Source organism: Pogona vitticeps, chromosome 4 (assembly GCF_051106095.1).
Source record: "Pogona vitticeps strain Pit_001003342236 chromosome 4, PviZW2.1, whole genome shotgun sequence".
Classification (NCBI taxonomy): Eukaryota; Metazoa; Chordata; class Lepidosauria; order Squamata; family Agamidae; genus Pogona; species Pogona vitticeps.
The window spans coordinates 228,801,648-228,810,000 of NC_135786.1; positions in this window are offsets into that span (position 1 = coordinate 228,801,648).

The following is an 8,353-nucleotide window of genomic DNA, read 5'->3' on the forward strand; positions in this document are numbered from 1 at the left end:
CGTTGGGCATTATACGCTGAAATATAAACAACATTATATTTTCTACATCCTGGGACGACGGTTCCTCTTCTTTTTGACCTACATGCAAGTACCCAATCTTCCCTCTTCCGTTTACTTCCCTCCATGCATTTAACATCTTACCTGACGAAGAGATGGCAGTCTCCCACATTTACATACTGTGCTGTGCCTTTTTGAACCTTTTTGATTGGCTTAATAAAAGTATCACCTCCACATTTTGATTTTGGGAATTCATTATGTGTCAGCACAGCAGGTCCTGCTTTTATGAATCTATAAGTGCAATATTTCCTATTTCGTGCCCTCAGCTGGGCAGTGACAGATGGTAGCAGCACCTGTTCCTTCTCCGATCAGCTTTTGCTCCCGTGTTCCCTTGGCTTGCTTTGGGCCTAAAGAACATTTGTTTGTTTATTGTGGATGAAGCCTCTTTTCTGAGATAAACGGACAAGATTAGCTTAATAGAATTTGTGCTTAAGGGGGAAAACACAGAGAGAGAGAGAGAGAGAGAAAGAGAGGCACTCTTTGCAAGAACTATTACAAAAGTCACACAGACTGGCTTCGCTTTGTAGCCAAATGCTCTGTGCACTTCTGCCCACTTGAGGTGGACAGAATTGCTGGTCAACCCAGTCATTGCAAATGGATTTAAGAAAGCTTAATAAATCCATCTGCTTTAATTGTCGAGAGTTCCTAGGGCAGAGGCGACGAAGATAAAAGAAGACGACTAAATGGGTCTTTCGTATCCCCCTCTGGGAAATGGAAGTTTAAGGAGCCAAAGGGGAGCCGGATTCATTATTGCCAAGGCTTTCTTATTATCCTGTGTGAGCTCACTTTGTGTTGCTTTCTTGTGGAGACAGCAGTTGTCAAGGTCGGCCCTTAATTACTTACAGTTTGGTGGGGTGGGGGAAGAGAGGTCATCCTTCCAATGTCAGCAGCAGCTCCCAAAGGGTAATATGCCAGAGGGCTGAGCCATACAATATTTATGAGCCCAAGAATGGATATTCTCAACTGTCTTGAAAGATTCTTCCTACTATTTCGTGGATCTGGAGATTCTGATTCATGGGATGCCACAATAATTGGTGCATCAATCAACTCAGATCTTACTTGCAGCTTAAATTTTTGAATTGGTGGCACCGTCATTCGAGGCCCGTCGCTCATGTGAAAATACATTGCCTTTCCCTTTCGTCATATTTCACACAAGGGGGGGAAAACAAACAATAATAAAGGAATGTGAAAATGGATTTTCTTTTCTTTTTGAACCAAAAGCTAGGTTACATTTTGCATTTCTGTTGGGGAGCCATTAGGGTATTAGGAAAGCCGTGCAGTTAAAAGCTGACATTGAAGAATTTGGTTAATTCCTCTTATAGTTAGCAAAGCATCAGGTACAAATAACAACTGCACGGAAAAAGTGTGAGAGAATAGTTTAAATCATAGTACCCCATCCTTTTCCACAGTGACTAGCACTTTATATTTTAAGAATCGCTCTGGAAGCTTTTTAAGTGAAAAAAAAGGTATCTTTACTTACACTTGTTGTCTACAGTTACAATAAGTAGAAAAATTGAATCTCCACACATGGGTGAGAACTCTCCATGCTTCCTGCATGCTCAGAAGTCAGGAAAGGAGAGAAAGATCAACAAATAAAAGAAGCAAAACAAACAAGCAGGAAGAGGGAAGGAGCAAGTCAGAGGTGGCCAAAAAAGAACTTTAGCTATAAGTTAGTGGCACAGAAGAATCACTTTAGGTTAGGAGGAGCTCCTCCCACTGATACCTAGTTTTGGTGCATGCAAAATTCTTATTATCTCAACAGTTGACAGTGCTCCCTTCAGACCTACACCACAGTTGTTTTTCCATTCTGAATATTTCCTAGCACTGATATAATGCTGAGTGGATTCTTTATTGCACTATCCTAAGAGAATATTTTCTATATGTTGTAGCCATCTCCTTTTGCAAGAAATGGGATGTTGCTAATGGGATTCCATCATCACATGCACATTTTGAAAAAGATGATGGAGTTATTCTATGTAGACGGTCACATTCTGGATTGTGCAGGCATGGGGTGGGGGGGAATGTGCTGTGCTTCTTGTACATAGCAACCATTAACTGGCGAGTTAGAACAACAGTTTTCAATTATGTTGCGGAAACTGAAAAGAGAGGGGGGGAAATCAAAGGATACAACATTGTGTCATGTTAAAGACTGACAGATTTATTTCAGTGTAAGCTTTCATGGATTAAAAAACACTTCCTTAGACAATTTGAGTGCTGCTGCTACACCATCTGTATTTATATATATCCCCAGAGCATGGAAAATCATGACACATGGGATCTAAACAAGAGACAAAGTGACAAGGCATTGGTTGTTGTGGGTTTTTGGACACTTTGAAGGTTGTTCTTCCTAACGTTTAACCAGTCTCTGTAGCTGGCATCTACAGATCTGTGCTCCAGTGCAGTTTACTTGGATATTTGAATATTTATAGCTGTGGGATCAGCTTTTGTCCTTTTCAGGAGATTGGATGATTGTGGTGATCAGCGTGTTTTTTGTTGTGAGTGTATTGTTGTGATAAGAGGGGAGATGATCTGTCACTATGATTGATGGGTGTCATTAGATGGACTTTTGTGTGTAGTGATCCCCGGTCCTTGTGGCTGAGTAGAGTTTGTTGACCTTTTGCAGGCTGTATTTTTGAGTGCTGGGAGCCAGGCTTTGTTGAGTTTTAGAGTTTCTTCTTTTTTGTTGAATCTCTGCTGGTGTTTGTGGATTTCAATGGCTTCCCTGTGTAGTCTAACATAATGATTGCTAATGTTATCCAGTACTGTAATATTTTGAAATAGAATTTCATGTCCAGCCTGTTTTAGCGCATGTTCAGCTACTGCCGATTTTTTTGGGGTTGTTTTAGTCTGCAGTGTCTCTCATGTTCTTTGATTCTGGTGTGAATGCTACGTTTTGTGGTTCCAATATATACCTGGCCACAACTGCAAGGTATCCGGTATACTCCTGCAGTGGTGAGGGGGTCCCTTCTGTCCTTTGCTGAATGTAACATTTGTTGTATTTTTGTGGTGGGCTTGAATACTGTTTGTAAGTTTTTTTTTTCTTTCAAACGTTCCCCATGCAGTCTGTGTCCCCTCTGATGTATGGCAGAAATACTTTATTTGTGGGAGGCTGTTTTTCCTCTTCAGTTTGGTGTTTTCTTGGTTTGATGGCTCTTTTGATTTCATTCCTGGAGTAGCCATTTGCCTGTAGGGCCCAATTCAGATGGTTGAGTTCAGTGCTCAGAAATTGAGCTCCACAGTCTACCAGTGTTTTGATGATGCCTTTGTCATGGGTGGTGATTAAAGTTTTTGTGTAGGTACCGGTCTGTTTTCTGTAGACCTTGTCTCCCAATAGGAGGTCAGTTTTGCATATGATCATGACATCTAAGAAAGGCCCTCTATTTCTTTTTTCCATTGTGAATTGTATATTTGGGTGGATGCTGCTGAGATGGTTTAGAAATTCTTCCAATTTTTCCTCACCGTAGTTTCAGATGGCGAAGGTATCATCCACATATCGGACCCAGATTGTGGGTGCGAAGGGTGTGGAAGCCAGGGTCTGTTTTTCAAAATGTTCCATGTAGAGGTTTGCTATAACTGGGCAGAGTGAGGATCTCTGTACTTCTCCTGTGTAACAGATAGATCAAGTGCTTCTGCTGCATAGCAAAAAATGAATTTTACCAAAAATTAGAATGGTGCAACAGCTTAACTTGCAAGGTTGGCATACTCATTCTCAATGCCTAGCCTTTGAAATTTCTTTTTTGTGTTAAACTCTCAAGAGCACCTTAGAGTCTGGGAGACTAAATAAATGTTGGGTGTGGGAAGGGTCCAGTCAAACGTCTACAGTCTCCACCACATCTGATTCCCCTTGGGTGGTACCATCAATGGATGAGCAAGAATGCAGTGGTGCCTTGCTAGACAGTTACCCCGCATGACAGGTTTTTTTGCTGGACATTGACTTTTTGCGATTGCTATAGCGATTCGCAAAACAGTGATTCCTATGGGGGAATTTCACTGGACAATGTTTGGTCCCTGCTTCGCAAACCAATTTTCACTAGACAACGATTTTGACAGCTCCCTCCGCACTCACAAAACGGGTGTTTTCGGGACCTAAGCTTTGCAAGACAGCAATTTAAACAGCTGATCGGCAGTTCGCAAAGTGGCTTTCCTATGGCTGATCTTCGCTAGACAACAACGATTCTTCCCCATTGGAACGCATTTAACAGGTTTCAATGTATTCCAATAGGGAAATGCTTTTCGCTAGACAATGATTTTGCTGAACAGCGATTTCAGTGGAATGGATTATCATCGTCTAGCGAGGCACCACTGTAGTGTGGCTGATTGACTGATCAATAATTGTCTGGAACGTTTTAACAGTGAAGTAAGCAGAAAGGTTTATCAACAGGGTCCTTGATGGCTGAAGAACTACTAGGTTTAGTAGTACTGTGTGCGCTTACATCATAACAGTGTAACTGCACTGTGAACCCCACTCAAAGTTTCGCTCATCTGGAGAAAGCTGCATTTTTTTGCTTAGCCTTACAAGTTGCACTATAGGCTCGTTGAATCAGTGGGAATTGGTTGAATCAGCTCTTCTGTTTGTTCCATTGATTGAAACAGGCCTACTCTAGTTGCAACATATTGTGCTAAATTTATTCACAGCTGGAGTAGTTCCATTTGAATCAATGGAACATATAGAGGACTTCACTTACCCTACTGATTCAGTCGACCTACTCTAAGCAACAGGATTTCAACCAGTGTTTCTCCATTGTTTATTTGGTCCGCAGACGAAATTGATGCTATTGTACTTCTTTTGTATAGTGCAAAATGACAGCAAAGAACACACCCCAGTGATGCGGGGAGAGAAGGACATGGTAGATTTGCTTTCCTACAGATTCATGTTTTTCCTGAGAATGTTACTAAGAAGGACGTTTACAATGTAGTGCCTCCATAAAACTGAGCAGTAGGCTTGAGTATTTTGCTTACTTAATTGCTCTTGAGTTTCATAGCCCAGTTCTGCTTTTTTGCATTGATTTATTAATAAATCTGAAATGGAGAGATACACATCGTTTTCCAGCTAGGATTGGCATGAAAAGTCTGTCATTTTCTCCAATGATTGATACAGCCTTTGATAGATTAGGCTCGGCCTCCTGACTGCTCACATAATGAAATCTTAGTTATTCATCAAAATCTGTCTTTCATACACTCAGTGTTAACCGGCTTTTCCACAAAGGAAAGGGAAGCTGAAAGAGATATTCGAGACCAGGACTAGAGGGTAGAGCACATACTTACCAGCCAAATGCAAGAACCTGGAGATGAGCCAGTTGCTAGGAGTAACATTCAGAAATACAGTAAGAGTAAAAGGATGAAGCCAGAAATTAAGAATATGTAAAAGGTGAAGAATTAAGACCAAGCAGCGGGACAAAACAAACTGTATTCGCTTTTGATCTTGCTTCTTGATTTGTCCTTCTAGTTTGACATTCTGTTAATTTCCGGCCTGTTAACAACATGTTGAGTTGGATCCCTGGCTGTGGAGCCAGAAATAGGAAGTTCAATTCTCCATGTGAATCGTAGGCAAAGAGCCAACCTCTGTACCCAAGGGCAAACTACACTGTCCCAGAGACCTTCGAGAAGAAGGGAGTAGCAAACCACTTCTGAGTATACCTAAGACATACTGGCAGGAGTTGTCATAAGTCAGAATTGACTTGATGGCTCATAAAGATAAGTGTATACAGTAGTACCTTGCAAGACAAAATTGATCTGTTCCACAGTTAATGCCATCTAGTGAAAATTTCGTCTTGCGAGACACGGTTTCCCATAGGAATGCATTGAAATGCATGACGTCGAAATCGCTTGACAATGACATTTTTGCGATCGCTATTGCGATTCAATGGGGGAAATCCACTTTACGTTGATTAGGAGCCTGTTTTTTCCAGCTCTGCAAAATGGCTTCGCTCCCTTCTCAAAATGGCTACTTTCCGGCTCTGCAAAATGGCTCCCTCCCTTCTCAAAATGGCTGCTTTCCAGTTCCACAAAATGGCTTCCCTACACAAAATGGCTTCCGTCCCTTCTCAAAATGGCTGCTTTCTGGACGGAAGCTTCGCATTACAACGATTTTTAACAGCTGATCGGCAGTTCTCTATGGGCAATCTTCGCTGGACGATCAGGTATTTTCCCCATTGGAACGCATTGACTGGTTTTCAATGCATTTCAATGGGGATTTTTTTGCTTGACGACGATTTCGCTTAACAGCGATTTTGCTGAACGCATTATCGTCGTCAAGCAGGGCACCACTGTATATGAGTACTCAGTGGGTGGTGTTGCTTGAAGAGACCATCTGGGAAACCTTATTGCATGCATATCAGGCAAAACCAAAAGAAAAAAAATATATAAAATAAAGAAAATCTTCATGGCACCCAAAGAACTGCTGTATTTTAATAAGGAAGTGGACTTGTCCAGAAAACCTCACATTAAATGATAGCAGTTAGTCTTTATGGTGCCATAATGTTTTGGTCTTCTTTATTTTTTTATTTTTCTTTTGCTTTTGTCTGATATGCTAGCACAGACTAGCACAGCTACCTCTTCTAAAACGTCACTCATTGCATGAGGATGGTCTAGGAAGGATGGTTGCAAGAGTTGAGAGATTCCAGGAAGAATGCCATCTTAGATCACTGGGGAGCAAGGGTGGTGTTAGAAGAACATCATGACTGAACCCAGATATGCCAGGAGGAGGAGAATCAGTACAATTCCACTGCACCCGCAAAACTCTATATAATGTTTAAATATGTTCCTTTTAAAGAGAAAGGATGTATCAACTTAGACACTAATAGAACAACCTGAATAGATCGTGATTGCTGGGAGACTGGGTGACAATACCGCTCTCTAATTCAAACCTAAGGGACAGAAGCCACTGCAAGACAAAGCACTGCTAAATTCTTTATTTAAAGAAACATAAAGTTTGTTTGAACACAGAAAGTGTGTGATTTCATGAGAGGCCTGCCCTCTGGCCTGATGCATCTCCCATTCAAGGGTACAGCTAAACAGGAGATAGGTACCCCTATGCATATAGAGCTGGTTGGGTTTAGTTGAGGAGTGGGTATCAAAACCTGGTCGGAACCCAGAACATCAGAGGAGACTCCTATATCACAGTGTTGAACTTGTCCTGCATGTTACTGGTGCGAGCAACAAAAATGCAGGGATCAACAATGAGGAATTACAGGAAGACTTAGATGTATTCTAAGGTGGTGGACAAGGAGAACATTTTTGCTGGTGCAAAGGACACTTTTCTCTCCATCCTGGTGTCAAGATCAGGATGCTTAGAGGATACTGTATGTTGTTACCAATTTGTACCATTCCATGGGGTTATTTTCTAAATGCAAGTGGAGACTACAGCCAAGAAATTTGAAGACTTGAGACCGGAAAGGCAGCAATGAAAGATACAGGAAAGATCATCAAGTGTAAGGATGTGTCACTGGAGACCAAGGCCATCCACACTCTTGTATTCATTACCATGTACAGGCATGGAAGCTGGACAGTGAAGAAAGCTGGCAGGAGAAACTTTAATTCAGTTGAAATCTGGTGATGAAGGAGAGCTTTGCAGATAACCCTGGGCATCCAAGAAAGACCAACAAGTGGGTCCGAGATCAAATCAAGCCTGAATTGGTTGTTGTGGGTTTTTCGGGCTTCTTGGCCGTGTTCTGAAAGTGGTTCTTCCTAAAGTTTCGCCAGTCTCTGTGGCCGGCATCTTCAGAGGACAGCAAACTGTGCTCTGGGTAGGCTTGAATTATCTCTGTAGGCAAAAATGAGGAAACTGAGACTATCCTACTTTGGGCAGAATTGTCTGAAAAGACCATAATGATGGGAGAGGTGGAAGTCAGCTTGAAAAGAGGAAAGCCAAATGTGAGATAGACGGACTCTTTAAAGGAAGCCACCACCTTGAGTTTGCAAGAGCTGAGCAGGGCGGTTGAGGAGAGAGATCCCTCGTTCATAAGGTAACCATAAGTGACCCTATGACTGAAAGATCTCATTCAACAAAACTGTTGCAACAACGTTTGCTAAACGAGCACTACAAATACAATTGACTCTGGAAGGATTTGAAACTGGAGACTGAATAACAAAAGCTATAACTGTAATACAAATTGCAGCCCAAATGGGGTGCCCCTGCCACTAAGAGTAGTCATTTTTAAAAAGGCTTGTGAATTCCACGTACAAACAAGATGTCACAGCAGGAGTCATGTGCCAAAAATAAAGTCCCTAAAAGTCTCTCTAATCCAAACATGTCAGGAACCAGATTTCAAAAGACAGTGATGTCTTTTTAAAGTCT